The sequence below is a fragment of the Gossypium raimondii genome, chromosome 12, assembly GCF_025698545.1.
Source record: "Gossypium raimondii isolate GPD5lz chromosome 12, ASM2569854v1, whole genome shotgun sequence".
NCBI classification, from domain to species: domain Eukaryota; kingdom Viridiplantae; phylum Streptophyta; class Magnoliopsida; order Malvales; family Malvaceae; genus Gossypium; species Gossypium raimondii.
The window spans coordinates 5,569,312-5,587,295 of NC_068576.1; the positions used below are offsets into that span (position 1 = coordinate 5,569,312).

At 34.7% G+C, this 17,984-nt stretch overlaps 1 non-coding gene across 1 annotated transcript; it reads right to left on the reverse strand.

Annotated features, from left to right (window-relative positions):
* Positions 1–10,433: 10,433 nt before the first annotated feature.
* Positions 10,434–10,540, reverse strand: LOC128035760 (small nucleolar RNA R71). Its single transcript, XR_008192309.1, has one exon. It is a non-coding gene; the product is annotated as a small nucleolar RNA R71 (small nucleolar RNA).
* Between the last annotated feature and the right edge of the window lie 7,444 nt (positions 10,541–17,984).

Sequence of the window (17,984 nt, forward strand, 5' to 3'; positions counted from 1 at the left end):
ACATTTATTTTGGATAATATGGCATGTATAGGCTTGTTTTATTTATTTATTTTTTATTTTGGCATTTACATATATGTGAATAATTAGCTTAAGTGTAAGTTGGTAATATAAATATCACCATATGATATTGATGTTTACTTAGCAAATGTTTGGATGATGTTTTATAATGCTGTTTAAGTGTTTAATGGTGGTACTATTGAGGGTATATTGTTTCAGCACTTAGGATGATTGATTTAACATGTTTTAAGCTTGTTTAATGCCATTTTGAATAGGTCTAATGGATTGTAATGGATTACTTAGGATCTAAGAAATCTTGAAATGGTAAACTTGATGTTTAGGGTTCAATTAGGTGTACATGGCCTAGGACATGCCCAAGTCACTTGGTCGTGTGCCACACTTGGTCTGAGACATGGCCGAGTGTGTTAAGTCAGTGTGTTACATGGCCTACGACACAGCTGTGTGGCCCAACACAGTGAGTTACATGGGTTGGGACACGGCCGTATGTCCCAATTTTGAAAATTATATGGCCTGGGGCTTTTCACACGGTACTGTGTCCCTTATTTTTTTTTATTCTTTTTCAATTTTTTCTTAAAACTTCTGTTTTGTTTCAAATTAGTCTCGAATTGCTTATAAGCTATGTTTAGGGCCTCGAAGGCTCGATTTAGGGACTAAATACTTATATTTGATATAAATTTTGAATGAGATTAAACTATTGAATGTTGTGAAGATAAATGATTTTTGATTGGTCGATAATGCTCTGTAACCCTAATCCGGTGACGGAGACGGGTTAGGGGTGTTACACTAATACTTACTGAAATGTAATTAAAACTTTATTAAAATTCTTATATTCAAGCTCTGATAGTGTGAAAACTAGTTTAATCTGCTACACCAAATTATGACATATCAAACTCTCCTAAACTTAAGTTATTGATTGTCCTCAAGCAAGTATAGTACAAATGTTAGCTTTGGAGCATATTGATAGGCATTTCATATTCACATATAATCTTGGCATGAGATAGAACTAACTTACCACTTTTGATATCAAACACTTATGTTCAGTATATTACAAAGTATACAAGCATAAAGGGTTTCAAATGTACGAATCCATCAATAAATTATATAAGTAATTTAATTATCCTAGCAAAATACAAACCGTTATAAATGCAATTATTCAATATGATTTTGAACTATGAATAAGTTTCCCTAGATCGCATAGGGCTTTTCGGCTTGTAACGTTCTAAGGCTTAGGACAGGTATGGATTTCAAGAATAGTAAGCATCAAATAGTTTTAAGCACGAAAATAGTTTTGCACATCATATTGTCTCCTATTCTCCCCCTTAGTAACCCTTTCCCACTCACTGCCTTATGTCTCATTCTTTCACCTTTCTTATTTCTCCATATAGGAAGTCACAACCTAATATAACAATCATGGTTAGCTCACGAGTTTTTGTGCACCAATGAATGAGCTTTTCTACTTTTGTCACTTTTTCACATTTTTTTCTTTTTCAATACATCTCACTGACAAATGCTTTTACTTTTCAAGTACTTTTTTTACTCATTTTGATTTTCTTTGAATTTTTTCTTTTGTTGTACATATTGGCTAACCTCTAATCACTATATCACATTGATCCTTCCTATTTCACTCTGATTTTTACAAAATCTACCATAATGTATCTTCTTAACCCTTAATACGTATGGCCAGACGTATATAGTCATGCGGTTCAAGACCAAAAAAAAAGAAGATAAATACAAATTTATAATTTGGCTCAGGTTTTGCATAATAGGGTTAGCTTTTTGGTTCTTGGTGTATTCCAAACAATGCCTTAGGTCATCCCTAGGTATCTCAATATTCACAACTCTAATCAATCAAACAATAACAAATTCAACAATTTATCATTCATATTAGCATGATCGTTTCCTTGTGTTCTCTATATCATTGGTACATTCAATTACTTTAATGCCTATTTACAGTGTAATATGTAGACCTTAGTAGTCTAGTAATCAAAAATTTAAAATCACCAATTTGCATGCCAAATTTATTGCAAATACAATCAACCTAGTACATTCTCCTAACCATTCACTTGTATTTCTACAAGCTCAAGCACGCAAATGTCAAGAAAAATCAAAGAAAGTAAATAGATTTTCTATGTCACCCCCACAATTTAGATAACACATTTCCCTCAATGTGTAGCCCCTAACAAGATAAGGAAAGAAGTTACCCGATTGATCGTGATAGCTCCATAGGCCATTGGTGCGTGCTTCCTCCATTACTCGTTGAAAGATTATATTTGTTGAGCATCTACTTTGCAAGGGTATTTTATAAATAATTTAAATCCATTAATTATAATAAATTACAAAACCCTAAATTAATAAAAACAAATACAATACTAATAAAAAAACTGATTTAATTTTCCTAATGCTATCTCCTCCTCAAAAAACTAATGCATTAGTTTGATCTATTCATCATCTTTGTGAAGTCCTCTTCTCTTCCTTTCCTCATTTTGGTTTTTCTACAATATGACAAACTATTTATAAAAATCATCTTCGAGCAGTTTCTTTGGAGGATTCATTGTTTTATCCATTCACTCCGTAGGTATTCCTGCTCTTTTGCACAGGTCTATTACTAGATGGGGAAAGAATATTCCTTTTTATAGAGTTCTCATGCATTCAAACATATTCATAAATATCCACATACCAATAAATATTTTATTCTTTTACAGTATTCCATATGTTATAATAGCATGGATTGGATTGATTTCGGATACGTCAGTTGTGGGCCAATTTTTTGAACATACAAACCTTATCCATATTTTGGTTTTTGGCATCATTAATGCTTGGTTGAATGTTTCGGGTACTGCTGTGCCCTTCCAATATGTCCATATCTCTTTTCCTTCCATCAAAATTCTCAGGATCTCTTTTGTGTCAATGTTTTCCAACTCCTTGAGATCTATTTTATACAGGTAATCGCGATAATAATATGGTGCATCATAAAATTGACAGATACTTCTCTTAATTACCAAGACATTAACCCCACTGAACTTGATAAAAGATCGCATCTCATAGAATGGTCTTTTCGCTTCCTTCTCTTTTAATGCTAGATAGGATTCCTAGACCTTAGGAATTATTATGGGTTCTTAAGGTGGCGAACAAAATTTGGTCCATTCTCTTTTTGTTGTGATATCTCATATGCCTTTACAATTCCTCATTAAGGTATCAAATCCTTGTTCTTGACTAAAAGTATAAGGTTGTAGTTGTTGTAAGTATTTATCTATGTCACTCTCCTGGAATTCAATAGATGGGCTTGAAATGCTTGCACAAAAACTTGCCATTCTTCAGATCTAATCTTTTGTTCTGAAAATTAATGAGCTTTTCAGAGCAAAATTAATGAGCTCTTTACCGGCTGTAGATTCTGAGTAATCTATTTATTTGTAAAGAAAATAATCATACAATAAAGATTTATAAACCTAATAGAATGAAACCAAACAAATGTCAGTGGTTAATTTAAATTCAGATAGCAGAGTTTATTTAGTGGTGTCGCGACATCCTTCAGTGGTGTCACAATGTCGAGGATAGTTTACTTTTTTTGTGGATTGTATGATGTTGCGACATAAAGTTCTGGTGTTGTGACATGTGAGCCAGGTCTTAATGTGTTCCTTTTGCATCTTAAAGTCCTCACTTTCGTCACTTTCTTCATCGCCGTCATTTTCATTTATCCCTTCAGTTCCCCCTGAAATCCATATAGATTTGCATTGTAGGAACTTTGTGTCAACAATTGTATTCATCATTCCTTCAAAATAATGTTTTACATGTTATCCATTTATAAGGAAATATTGTCCCTCTTTTCCAATAAGTTCTATTGCTCCATGAGGCGTTACCTAATTTATGGAGTATGGGCCTATCCATCTTTATTCAAGTTTACCAGGAAATAATTTTAACCTTGAACTGAACAATATAACTTTTTGCCCTTGCGAGAATTCTTGTCTTCAGATTCTTGCGTCATGCTAGAGCCTGTACCTTTCATTGTACATCTTGTTGCTCTCATAAGTCGTAAAACGAAATTCTTCCAACTCTTGTAATTGGAATAATCTTTCTTACAGATATCGCCTTTTAATATATTTTGGCAGGATTTTCTACTTCGGATGTTGGTACGTCCAGAGGCGGTCAGTGTGCCACAACTTAAAATCATATGAGTTTAGTAAAAGTATTTGAAATTTATTAAAACTTAAAATATTGGTGTAATCCTCAATACGAAAAGAACAAATTATCAATTTAAATGTATGCCAAGAAAGTATTTTAGACAAAACAGTTAGCAGAAGCCTTATAAAAGTGATAGAGTTATTCCATTACAAAAGTTTCAAGTGCATCATTGGCGGTTATCTATCATTCAAAAAAGTTGGGCATACACGCCTAAAATATTATCTTACAAAGCATAGTTCATTGGATAAAAGAACACATATATATACTACTAGAGTTTACAAAAGAATTCATAAAATAGAGTTTAAAAAAAACTGTAAATCATTATTAGAGGTAATACAAAATGTTTCTACACGCCACCTTGCCCACGGTATGCATGATGCAGAAATTAACAGAAGGCTCAAAATCAATAGTGTTCTGGCTTAGTCTCACCAAAATTGTCTTTTGTTAATTGACACTCTTAAGAAGGAAAAGGTAACAGAGCAAGTTCAAACTAGCTTAGTGACCGCCTCCCAACGTACTAACGTCAAGAGTATAAATATGACTACTAAAAATATGAAATTGAGGTGATGTCCACAAGTATACGGGTCATATTGTAATATAGTTTTACAACAGAGTCGGTAAGTACTCCGAGAATCATACCCAAGGGAGGCGAGTACTTAATTGATATTAACCTAAATATAAATAGATCTAATTAGTAATTTAAATAAATTATAGTACGATAAACATAAAGTGAAATTTATTTGTTTTTATAAGAAAAGAAATAAACTTGAATAAAATAATAAAGCTGGAGAATTGATATGCTGACTCAATCAAATCTAAGCATGGGCGATTAGCTTTTTTTGGTGATCATAACTAATTTCTATTTTGGGTTCTACTCAATCAACTAGTCGCTAACCTAGCAGGATCACTCGATCTTCCACTAAACCAACGAGTCGGCAAGAACTACTTATCTCTCGACCTCATAATACAGACTGGATTGGGGTAAGAGTCTCATGGATAGGCAATACCAATTTTGGGTTAATTCCCACCTAGATGACTTCCAAGGTTTGTTAGGCCTAAGGTTTAAGTTCTTTATATCCCAAACAGCTGATTTATTAAGAAACCCTATGTAGAAATTAATTAATAACACATCCACTCGCTAATCACCCATAAAAGGATTAGTTCCTCATGGATCCCATAAACAATATAAACTTGATGAAGAAAATAAACATAAAGAATGAAGCAAGAGTAAAAGATTAAGAAGAATCCTGAATTGTATTTGAATGAATTGCAGATATCCACAAAGAGTTTCTTTAAATCCACAAGTCAGATTCTCCGAAGAACAATATTGAAAAATAGACTGAAAATAAATCCTAATTACAAAAGAAAATTCAAACTGAAAACTAAACATAAAGTAAAATTCTAATTTACAGAAGAGATGCCCTCTCAAGTGTTTAATGAGCCAATTTATAATATTAGGGTCTGTCACCGTCCTTTGCCCTAGTTTGTCTGAAATTTTTACTTTAAAATATATTGTGTAAACCAAAATGCCCTGAGCTCATTATGCTTCACGTACAGAGCCAATGTCGTGACATCCACTGCCTATGTCACGACACTGAGGGCATTTTACTTGGCTCAAGCTCAGCTTCAGGGGCGTGTCACGACATTGTCTAGCTATGTCACGACACTAAATGCAATATGGCTATTTTGGCAGTCTGCTCACTATGTTGCGACATTAAACTTCCGTGCTCCAACATGGTGACTAGCCTATAGTTCTCATGCCTTCAAATGGTATTGTACACTCAGCAAATACGTTAGTCTTTTCTTAGGCCTACTTCGGCCCCTAAGGTCATAAAATCAGCTCAAACCACACTTTTTATTAAATTGAAACTTAAATAGAAAAACTAAATAAAACATGATAAAATTGCTCATATTTAAGCTCCTTTAAGTACGAAACTTGTTTAATCTGCTATAACAAATTACGGTAGATCACTTAGTGAGTTCCAATGACAAACAAAGCACATATAAATCATACACAATAATAACTAAGATAATATCAAATATTTCAGAAGGGTTTAACCAAAATGGTCATAATACACCCATTGGTGTTCCCAACTACATAGGGGCGGTCACTATCTGCCAGCTCAACCATAAAAAATACTCAACCCATCCTTATACCAGCCTCTTACCTAGAATTTAGATTTAGAAGCACATCAGAAATTCATATTCATATACATACACCCCTTAACTCCTCATATCATTCCTAATCAGCCAAGTATGTTTTCTCATTATCTGCCAGTCTGGTTTGCAATATAGTTGTCCTATCGGAGGCATCACAAACATAATTTCCCTTCTTCAACATATCAAGTCACATATCACATATCACATATCAATGGTATTGGCTTGTACAATAAGGAGGGTTTTTAGTTTGCTACACAGACAAGCATACTCACTCTGATGACATTGGATAACCACTAACAACACAAACACCACTTATACGTTATTGAGAGAAATTATTTACCTTACACAATATATACAATAACAAAATTTATAGAACATGGAAGTAAGAAAGAACTCACCAGAAAATCTAGTACAGTGATCTACTCAGCAGGTCTTTTTCCCTTGTTGTTGGGAGCTTCGTTAGCTTTTTAAGCTAAAACAAATAAAAATATCGCTATCAAATTATTAAACTATTGAAACTTAACATGCATGTAAGAATCAACATCAAATAACCTAAAATTAAGAAGTTTCCTTCCTCATGAACAGTTCTAAGGTCTATGCATGCAATACTATAAACACATGAGTCTCTTCGATAATAACCTAAGTGTTTACGAAAAATTACCAGTAAGCTGGTACAAACGTAGGTGCTCATTAAACATTGAGAACCCTATTCATTGAAGCTTTCTATGCTAGGTTTTTCATAAACTTATAGAATAGTTCTAGGAAGAAGAAGATATAAAGGTCACTCCTTATAACCAGCAATATTCTTATATACTTATGAAATGGAGATAAGGTTTAGTGGAAAAATCAGATAATCCCACTAATACCCTTGACTCTCGTGATTAAATGCACTTAACAAGTTTTAAGTCTAATCATCTACAATATTCTAGTTTAGTGTTAACTAGTATCTCTTTAATCTCTATTTCATGCTTCAACATCACTTAAATATATGTACAAAGGATTTTTATTTCTTTACAATTTGGTCACTTACCATGAAATCCCTTTGTACATATATTTAAGTGATGTTGAAGCATGAATACTTTTATTCATGTTTCCATGCAAATATCTCATAATAAAATATTACAATTTAATATAAAATATCTTAGAATATAATAATAAAATATTCAACCAATCATATTTGAACACTTTTCTTCTTTAATTATTACACCATATAATTATATATTTTGGGTAATGAACATTTCACCCTTCATGTTTCTATAAAACTCCATCCTCGAATCACTTCTCACTTTTGGTAAAATTGTGATTTAGTCCACCATATTTTTCTTCTTATTCAATTTGGTCCTACACACCAATTTCATGCCATAAGAAGTTGGGTTATTTTCTCTTTAGTTCCTTCAATTTTTCTCATGTTTTCATTTCAACCCTTCAAATTTTGAATTATCATACTTGAATCCCAAAACTTTTTACATCTTTATGAATTAATCCCTAGCTCAAATTAATATATCACAACATTATTATTTCAACTTTCCCTAACATTACTCAACCTTCCTTTTTATCTCTTTTATTTTATGTATTTCAGTTTATCAAGAAATCAATTATATATAATCTCAATTTATTTCTAATTTTATGGTATAATAATTTTAAGGGTGTTACATTTCGGTTCCTATAGAGATAATTAAATTTCGCACTAAAAGGTAATAAAAATGTTCTTTCTATGCATTCAATTCATTTTGTTTGATCCTGTACTCAAAGCAATTCAGGGTTCGAGGATAGAGAAATATCGACCGAAAGAAAGCTAGGAAACGATCTAGACCACCTTGCACAAAGCACAAGTAATAACTCGGTTAAGGGTTTATTATTATAAATACCACAAGGCTCAATTTTAAGAAAAAAATTTAAACTTCCATTGTGCAACACCATTTTCCTAAACCAAATTTTCCAACAAATTTCGCACTTGGTGTTCCTTCATGGGTTGTTCTAAGCTTCTTTTGCCAAAAAAGAAAAGAAAAGAAAAGAAATGTGTTTGAGTTCTTGTGTGTCTACTCCATTGAAGATTGCATTATGTACTTCAAAATTTTAGCTTGCAACTCTATCGTCCTGAGTGTTCCATGTTTCCTCTAGTTTGATAGATTGAGTGTCATCTATACTAGTTGAAGTAGGTGGCTCCAAACCAGTCAAAATTACATCACATGCCTTTTTATTGATAACTCTAATAAAATCCCTCATTCATGTTTTCTAGCAAGCATAGCTCGAGCCATCTAGCAATGTTGGTAGTTAGACTGAGCTTCCTTCTTTTATAGACTCCATATTTAACAACTAGAAAAATGATCACACCAATTACATCTAGTAGTAGGCTTTGATACCTATTAAAAATTTTTGGTTGTTACTTGTTGCACTAGAATATTACAATAAGATGTCAAACAAATACTTCAAATAAAAACACTTAAGCACTACTTTAAATAGTTTGATAAAAAACTACGCCTATGGGGCTTTCTCAAAGATGAAATAAAGGAATACAATAGTCTGCAATTCTCTGAGCTTCGACAGAGGGCTCACTACTGCACGAAGAACACAAGGAGTTGTTGAAAGCTTTGGTGAAGATAAACAGCAAAGAACCGAGCCTGAACTTTATGTTTTATACCCAAGTTTCTTCCTCTGTATTTTTGTATAATTTGCCTGTTTTAAATTGATTATTGAGGATGTTGATGATTCAAAAAAACTTGACTTTGTGTAGCCCATCTATGAGCTAACTTATTATGGCTTGGGATTGCTTGGAGTAATGTTTAAACTTTAACCGATACTTGGAATTATTGCGGTTAATGTTACTATTTTATCCAACGACTATGTTTGTTTAAATTCCTGTTTGAGTGTTGACAAGTGCTCAGTAAAACTTAAAGTGGCTTAATACCGATAGGGTTATGGTACGTAGATTGAAGTTGAGTAATGTATGTGAGTGTTGAATTAAACACTCGTGAAAATCTAGAATTAGTCTTTTCGTATACGGTTTAAAGGGTTGCACCGATACGGTGATCATAAATCCTTAGTCTATAGACATATAGAGCATTTAGGTTGAGTGTTATTTAGCTTTGCTTTCGACAGAGGCAAGCCATTGACTAACCCAATCGAGCAGTAATAGTCGCCATAGTAATGCCATGGTATTGTCATATAGTTGTAACAAATCTCTGAGTAATCCCAGCCACCATTCATCAATATTTCTACCTTACCAAGGTTCATAGTTCATGTGTTTTGAGTTGTTGGATTTACTTGATATGCTATTATTTTTATTTACTTTCGTTCCCATTATGTTAACCCTAATTTTAATGTTAGTACAAACCAATTACCTCAATCATCTTTTATGTTCAATTGTAATGATTTAAACAAAGTGAACATATCCAATCCTCATGGGAATGATACTCACTTATCACTTTATTACTTGATTGAACGTGTATACTTGCAGACTCGTACATATCATTTCACACGCGACAAGTTTTTGGCGCTGTTGGCAAGGATTGGCAATTGGTAACTTTCATTTTTATTATCACAATTTCATTTTTAGTTTCAATTATTAATTTGTTTGTTTTGTGAGCCTCACAGGTTGGTATTATTTTTATGCATAGAGGCATGGATCAAGGGGGTAACAATCAAGATGGATAGAATCAATGAGGTCAGAAAGGTAATCTACTTGTAGCTCAGATGTTTGATGACAGGGATAAACTTATTTGAGAGCATGCAGATCTCATTCTAGATGACCTGAACCCTGGTATAATCAGGCCACAAATCCAAACACCCCGTTTTGAGATGAAACCTGTCATGTTTTAAATGCTTCAATCAATTGGTCAGTTTGGTGGTCTGGCAACTGAAGATCCTAGGCTACACTTGAGATTTTTTTTGAAGGTATGCGATTCTTTCAAGCAATAAGGTGTTCCTGAAGATGCCTTAAAACTCAAGTTGTTTCCTTACTCTTTAAGACATCGTACTGAACATGGCTCAATGCTCTGCAATATAGAATAATTGAATCATGGAATTATTTGTGTCAAAGATTTTTGTTGCAATACAACCCACCAAACATGAATGCTAAATTGAAAAATGACATAACATCCTTTAGGAAACTAGAGAATGAAACATTATACGAAGCATGGGAAAGGTTCAATGACTTGCTTAGGAAATGTCCTATTCATGGATTTCAACACTGAACCTAAATAGAGATGTTTTATAATAGATTAAAGCCACAAACATGTATGGTGGTTGATGCTTCAGCAAATGGCACTTTGTTGGACAAGACTTACAATGAAGCATATGAAATCTTAGAGAAAATTGTGAACAACAATTATCAATACCTCACAATAAAAGTTGGGACTGGAAGGAGAGTAGCTGGATCATTTGAACTCGATGCTATTACCTCGCTCACTACTTAGGTATCCTCTTTAGCCAATATGATAAACACTATACAGAAACCTTGTGAGTTGAAAGGGCTAAAAGGTAACTGGTTTATCTTGTGTTTACTGTGGTAAGGATCATGTATTTGAAGAATGTCCCTCGAACCCAGTATCTGTCTATTATATAGGTAATTACAATAGGAACAACAACCCTTACTCTAACACATATAACCCTAGTTGGAAGCAACACCCAAATTTTGGGTAACGTAATTAAGGAGCTGGAAATTCCAACACAACTGTCAGACCCAATGCTATGAATGCCACACCTAGTTTTAATCAATCTCTACAACCTCAACAACAGGTTCAACAAGGACAAACATCATCATCATCATCTACTGAGTCTCTTTTGAAGGAGTATATGGCAAAACATTATGTTGTGATTCAGAGCTAAGCATCATCTCTACGAGCTTTGGAGAATCAAGTTGAACAAATAGAAAACGCATTAAACTCGAGAACACAAGGGACCTTTCCTAGTTATATAGAGAATGCAAGACCACATGGGAAAGAACATTGTAAAGCTATCACCTTGAGAAGTGGTACGCAGTTAGAAAGAGTTGACAATAGTGTTGAGGTTAAAGCTGCAAACTCAGTACCTGACAATAGCAAAACTTCTACACAACCTAATACGAGCTCTACAAATGAGAAAGTTGGTCCCGACAATACCGAAGCAAACGTAGACAGCTCTAATGCACATAATGCCCAAGCAAAACAAGCTCTACCACCTGATGTTCGCCCACCTCTACTATTTCCTTAACGTTTCCAAAATCACAAACAAGATTAACAATTCAGAAGATTCTTGGATGTCCTGAAGCAACTCCATATCAATATACCTTTGGTGGAAGCATTGGAGCAGATACCTATCTACGTTAAGTTTATGAAAGACATACTTTTGAAGAAAAGACGACTGGAAGAATTTAAAACAGTAGTACTGACTGAAGGGTGCACTGTCATGCTCACAAATAAACTACCTCCAAAGTTAAAGGATATAGGGGTATTCATAATACCTCGCTCAATTGGTAACCAATATGTTGGGAAGGCTTTATGTGATTTAGGAGTGAGCATAAAACTTATGCCTTTGTCTGTGTTCAAAAAGCTGGGAATCGGTGAAGCATGGCCTACCATTGTGACCTTGTAATTGGTAAATCGGTCATATGCTCATCCAGAAGGTAAAATAGAGGATGTCTTGGTAAAGGCAGACAAGTTCATTTGCCCTGTAATTTTATCGTGTCAGACTGAGGCTGATAAAGAGGTGCCTATTATTTTGGGTAGACATTTCCTTGCAATAGGTGGAACTATTATCGATGTCCAGAAAGGAGAATTAACCATGAGAGTGAATGATCAGCAGATCACGTTTAATGTATTCAAGGTGCTGAAATATGCTGATAATGTTGAAGAATGTCAGGTTCTCAATTTGCTAGGCTCTGTGGTGGAACAAAATTTTGAGAAAGAATACCATAATAAAGAGAATGGTGCAGCGAATTCAGTTGAAAGTGATGATGAAGAGCCATTATGATACTATAATGAGCTAATGGAATCCAACATGGTTGTAGACAGACCTGGAAAGAGGTTTGACACCCTAGACTTATCTGTTCGAACTTTTAGCCCTCCAAAACCATCCATAGAAGAGCCACCCACTTTAGAGTTAAAACCCCTTCCTGTACATTTGAAGTATACTTATCTAGGTAAGGATAACACACTCCCTATAGTTGTGTCTACTGACTTAGTACATGAGCAAGAAGTTGAATTGCTAGTTATGCTCAAGAAATTCAAAAGGGCTCTAGGATGGTCAATCAAAGATATAAAAGGAATTATCCCCACAATTTGCATGCACAAAATCTTTCTAGAAGATTGCCATGAATATTCTATTAAACAGCACAGGAGGTTAAACACCATCATGAAAGAAGTGGTGAATAAGGATTAATTAAATGGCTGGATGTTGGTATCATCTACCCAATCTCTAATAGCTCTCAGGTGATTCTAGTTCAATGTGTCCCAAAGAAATGGGGTGCCACTGTGGTCAGCAATGACAACAATAAGCTTATACCTACAAGAACTATAATGGGATGGCATGTCTATATAGACTATCGCAAGCTCAAAAAGGCTACAAGGAAATATCATTTCCCATTGCCTTTTATCGATCAAATGTTAGATTGATTGGCTGGAAAGGACTTCTATTTCTTCTTAAATGAATACTCTGGTTATAATCAGATTGCCATTACCCCGGAAGATCAAGAAAAAACTATATTCACCTATTCATATAGTACATTTGCCTTCAGGCCTATGCCTTTTGGTCTATGTAATGCCCCAGCAACATTCCAAATGTGCATGGTGTCAATATTCTTGGATATGGCGGAAAATTTCCTTGAAGTGTTTATGGATGACTTCTCAGTATTTGGGAATGACTTCAAAGGATGTCTGTACAACTTAGAATTAATGCTTAAATGGTGTGAGGAGACTAACCTTGTCTTAAATTGGGAGAAGTGTCACTTTATGGTAAGAGAATGTATTATCTTAAGGCACGAGGTCTCCTAAAAAGGAATCAAAGTTGATAAGGCAAAGATCGAAGTGATTGAGAAGCTTCCACCACCAACAAGTGTAAAAGGGATTAGGAGTTTCATGGGACATGTAGGATTCTATAAACGATTCATCAAGGACTTTTATAAGATCTCAAAGCCTTTGTGTGCTATGTTAGAGCAAAATAAACCATTTATCTTTAATGAATCGTGTCGGTTTGCTTTTGAGGAACTAAAGAAACGATTGGTGGCTACTCCAATTATTATATCCCCAGATTGGTTAGTATTATTTGAGCTTATGTGTGATTCAAGTGACTTTGTTATTGAAGCGGTGCTTGGATAAAGGATAGATAACATATTTCATGCTATTTATTATTCCAGCCACACTATAACAGAAGCACAACTCAATTACACTATAACTAAAAAAGAATTACTGCTATTTTGTTTGTGTTTGATAAGTTGAGATAATATCTAGTAGGCACTAAAGTTATAGTCTATATTGATTACTATGCAATAAAATATTTGGTAGCTAAGAAAAATGCAAAACTGAGATTGATTAGGTGGATTCTTTTGCTACAAGAATTTGACTTAAAAATTAGAGACAATGAGGGTACAGAGAATCAAGTAGCAGACTATCTATCCAAGTTAGAAGCTAGGAATAAGGATGGAAATGATAAGCCTATTAAGGATGGATTTCCTGATAAGAAATTTTTGGTTGCTACAACATTACTATGGTACGCTGATGTAGTAAATTTCCTAGTAAGTGGTTTGCTGCCAGCTGATCTCAACAGCAAAGGCAAGAGGAAATTCATTCATGATGCGCGCTATTACTACTGGAATTAACCTTTCTTGTTCAAGCAGTGTGCTGATTAGATAATCAAAAATTTTGTCTCGGATGATGAAATACATAGCATTTTGCAACTCTCGTCACCCTATAGAGGCCATTTTGGAGGGATGAGAATTGCTGTCAAGTTGCTCCAATCGGTATTCTATTGGCCAAGTTTATTTAAGGATGCCCAGCAGTTTTATAAAACATGTGATCAATGTTAAAGAACAGGCAACATTTCAAAAAGACAAGAAATGTCACTGTAAAGCATTCTAAAGGTTGAGTTATTTGATGAATGGGGAATTGACTTCATAGGCCCTTTTCCACCATCATTCAACAACCTATATATTCTAGTAGTAGTAGATTATGTTTCCAAGGGGATAAGAGTTGTAGCCCTCCCTGCTAATGATGCCAAGTCTGTGATGAAATTTCTGCACATAAACACTTTCAGTAAATTTTGTATATCTCGAGCAATCATCAGCGATTAAGGGTCACACTTCGACTGTAAACTGGTTGCTAATGCTCTAAACAGGTTTGGGTTAAAGCACAAACTTGCCATAGCTTATCACCTACAAACAAATGGACAGGCTGAGGTTTCTAATAGGGAGATTAAACAAATCCTGGACAAGGTAATGAATCCAAATCGAAAGGACTTGTTTTTGCAACTGGACCAAGCCTTGTAGGCTTATCGTACTGCCTTTAAAACACCATTAGGAATGTCACCTTTTAAGCTCGTGTATGGAAAGCCATGTCACCTCCCCGTTAAGCTAGAGCACAAGGCATTTTGGGCTATTAAAAAGTTAAATATGGATTGGAAAGTTGCTGGAAATCAAAGACTATTAGAATTGATCGAATTGAAGGAATTTAAAGCTCAAGATTATGAGAATGTCAGGATCTATAAGGAGAAAACCAAGAGATGGCACAACAATAGGATTATGCCAAGACAATATGAATATGGGTAAAAGGTGTTGCTGTTTAACTAACGACTGAAGTTGTTTCTTGGCAAGCTGCAGTCAAGATGGCCAGTTCCTTTCAAGGTATCAAAACTTATCCTCATGGAGCAGTTGGCATCCACGATAACAAAATTAGAGCAACTTTTAAGGTTAATAGCCAACGTTTAAAGCACTATTGGGCTGCTCAAGTAGACCGAGACAAGTAAGCCATTGAGCTTAGAGATGTTTAAGTTCAACATCTCTTTTCTTTTTCTCTATCTTTTTATTCTTTTCCTAGTTATTTACTTTAATTTGGTTTTTACATTTCTATTTCAATTATCTAATGTCATTTTCAAATTTGGTTATTAATTTTGTAGTGTATAGACTTTGCAAAAAATTCAGAGGAAAAATAAGGGTACAAGCACGGATAAAGGTAGTATAAGTTTGCCATGGTAATTTAAAAGTAACTGAACAATGCGTGAAATGCAACATGTAGGCTAAAAATTAAGACAAGCCTAACGAAAAATAATGTGGATAGTTAGCCCATTTTCGTTATTTCAAAGGCCCAAGAAGAAGTTGACAAAAAAAATTTAAGGCTAAGTCACCCGAGGATTTCGTTTCAAAACTCTTTTTATTTTCCCCCTCAAGTTGTCCAGATACTTACACCGCAAGTTTATTGAGTCGTTCACTCCACTACCTCCATTAACTCTATAAAACTGTCAACACCTCTCCCACTGACCTGCACTTACTCATTGTTTATTCCTTCACCTTCTCTACCTTAACTTACCTCTTTTTATTGATATTCAACTTCCTTTCATTCAATCATTTTCATTTTACAACATCCATGGCCAGAGTAAAAAATGCTTCCAAAGGTACTAAGTCTTCTCAAACCGGCACCACCCAACCTAAAACTTTTTTTACTAATGAAGTGGCTTTAAAATATGAAACCAACATAGCAAAAAGACCCTTATGTTTTGAACAAGGATTTTTTGTTTAAGGATGATCCCCATATGGGTTAGGACGAGTTAGTCTCGTCTATTGTAGAGAAGCATGGATGGAAAATTTTTTGCCTGCACCTAGATGATGTCCTCAAAAAGGTTGTTCGGGAATTTTATGCCCATATAAAATCCCATGATAATCCCTTTATCTATGTAAGAGGAAAATCGATTCCCTTGGATAAAGACAACATCAATGCCCAACTTGGGCTGGCTATTGTTCAGGATGAGCACATCTCATTTGTTGAAAACATCACTGCAGAAGGTCTGAACCAGGTGTTGAAGAATTTATGTGTCGAAAGGACTAGGTGGATTGTTTCAAGTCAAGATTGTCACATGATTGAAAGAACTACTTTGAAGCCCATCAGGAAAGTCTGGTATCATTTTCTGAAGAGCCAGATAATGCCATCTACTCATAACACTATAGTGTCCAAAGAACGAATATTGTTGTTACACTCGATAATCATAGGTAGAAAATTGATATTGGAAGATTGATTTTTCATGAAATGCACCGATGTGTAGATAAGAATGTGGGAAGCTTGAATTTCCCTTCTCTCATCACAGCTCTTTGTAGGGCGACTCAAGTGCCCTTGCATGCTAATGAACACGTTACTCCTAATAAGGGTTGTATGTCTCGATTTGTTGTAGCCAAATTCCAAGTTGTAGAAACACCAAGGCCACATCAGTAAGGTAGTGCGTCTACTTTCGCTTTCAAGTAGTTTGCCCAAGAAGAAGCCTCCACTTTGTAGAACCCTTTTGAGAAGCGTATGTTGCGCTTATTAGAGCAACTGGAACAACGCATGTCCCTGTTTGAAGTTCAGTAATATCAGATTACTAAATCGATGGAAAAGACCTAGGAATTGCATACATTATACAGGTCCTATGTGTGGAATTTTGATATTGCGCTAAAGAAAGCCTTATAACAGAACTTCACCAGACTAATATTTGATTTCCCTGTCTTCCCCAAAGAATTGTTACCACTTCCTAAAGCGGGTTGTGCTGAACTAGAGCTGGTTAAAGCTTCATTCAAAAAGGAAGATTCTACAAATAAGGAAGAAAAAGCTAAAAAGTACAAGCAAGCGAAGAGGAGCCGGAGGATACGAAATCCTTGACCATTGAGAGTGAGGAAGAAGCACAAAAGGCAACCACCCCTGCTACCAAAGCAACTGAAAAAGGCAATGAAGGTGTTCAACCTGAACTAGTAGAAGACATGTCTGCTTAAGATCTAGAAATCGACTTTCTCATTAATGAGATCATTGAGATAAACAACGAATAAGAGGATCCACATCTTCAATCACTCAAAAAAAAGCTAAGATACAAGTGCTTTGCGAGGAAGTTGACTCCAAGGCAGTAAAGTACCACAACCATCATCAGCCAAGCATGTGAACAGGGGAGTTTTGTTTTACCCTTTATTACTTAAATAATTTTTATTACATTTTGTTATTTTTATTTGCATGCACTGGGAGCACTACATCCCTTAGGTTTGGGGGTGCAGCATGCATTTTATTAAGTAAATATATCAAATTGCCATAGTATTTACATTTCATGCATTTTGGGTAAATATACTGAATTGTTTGATATATTATTGTTGAGTTGGTTGCTAATAACTCTTGAAAAGATTTATATTTCACGGCTTTAAACTTAGGTAATTGCTTGTACTTAGGTACATTTAGTTACATTTTAGGACATTTTATTCGTATTTTCATCATTTCATTAGGAGTTTGGACTGTGTTTAAATATTAGGTACTTTTAATTGCTTGTGGTAGGGTTGTGTTTGGTGGTTTGATAGGTGCAAGTTGAGGAACAAAAAATAAAGGAGTGAAGGTTTTTCGGGGGAAAAGGTTGGACAGTTTGGCAGCACGAATGTCGTGGCAATTCTAGGAAGACCGAGTCAACACTCAACGCATACCAGTTTCAGCCCAACT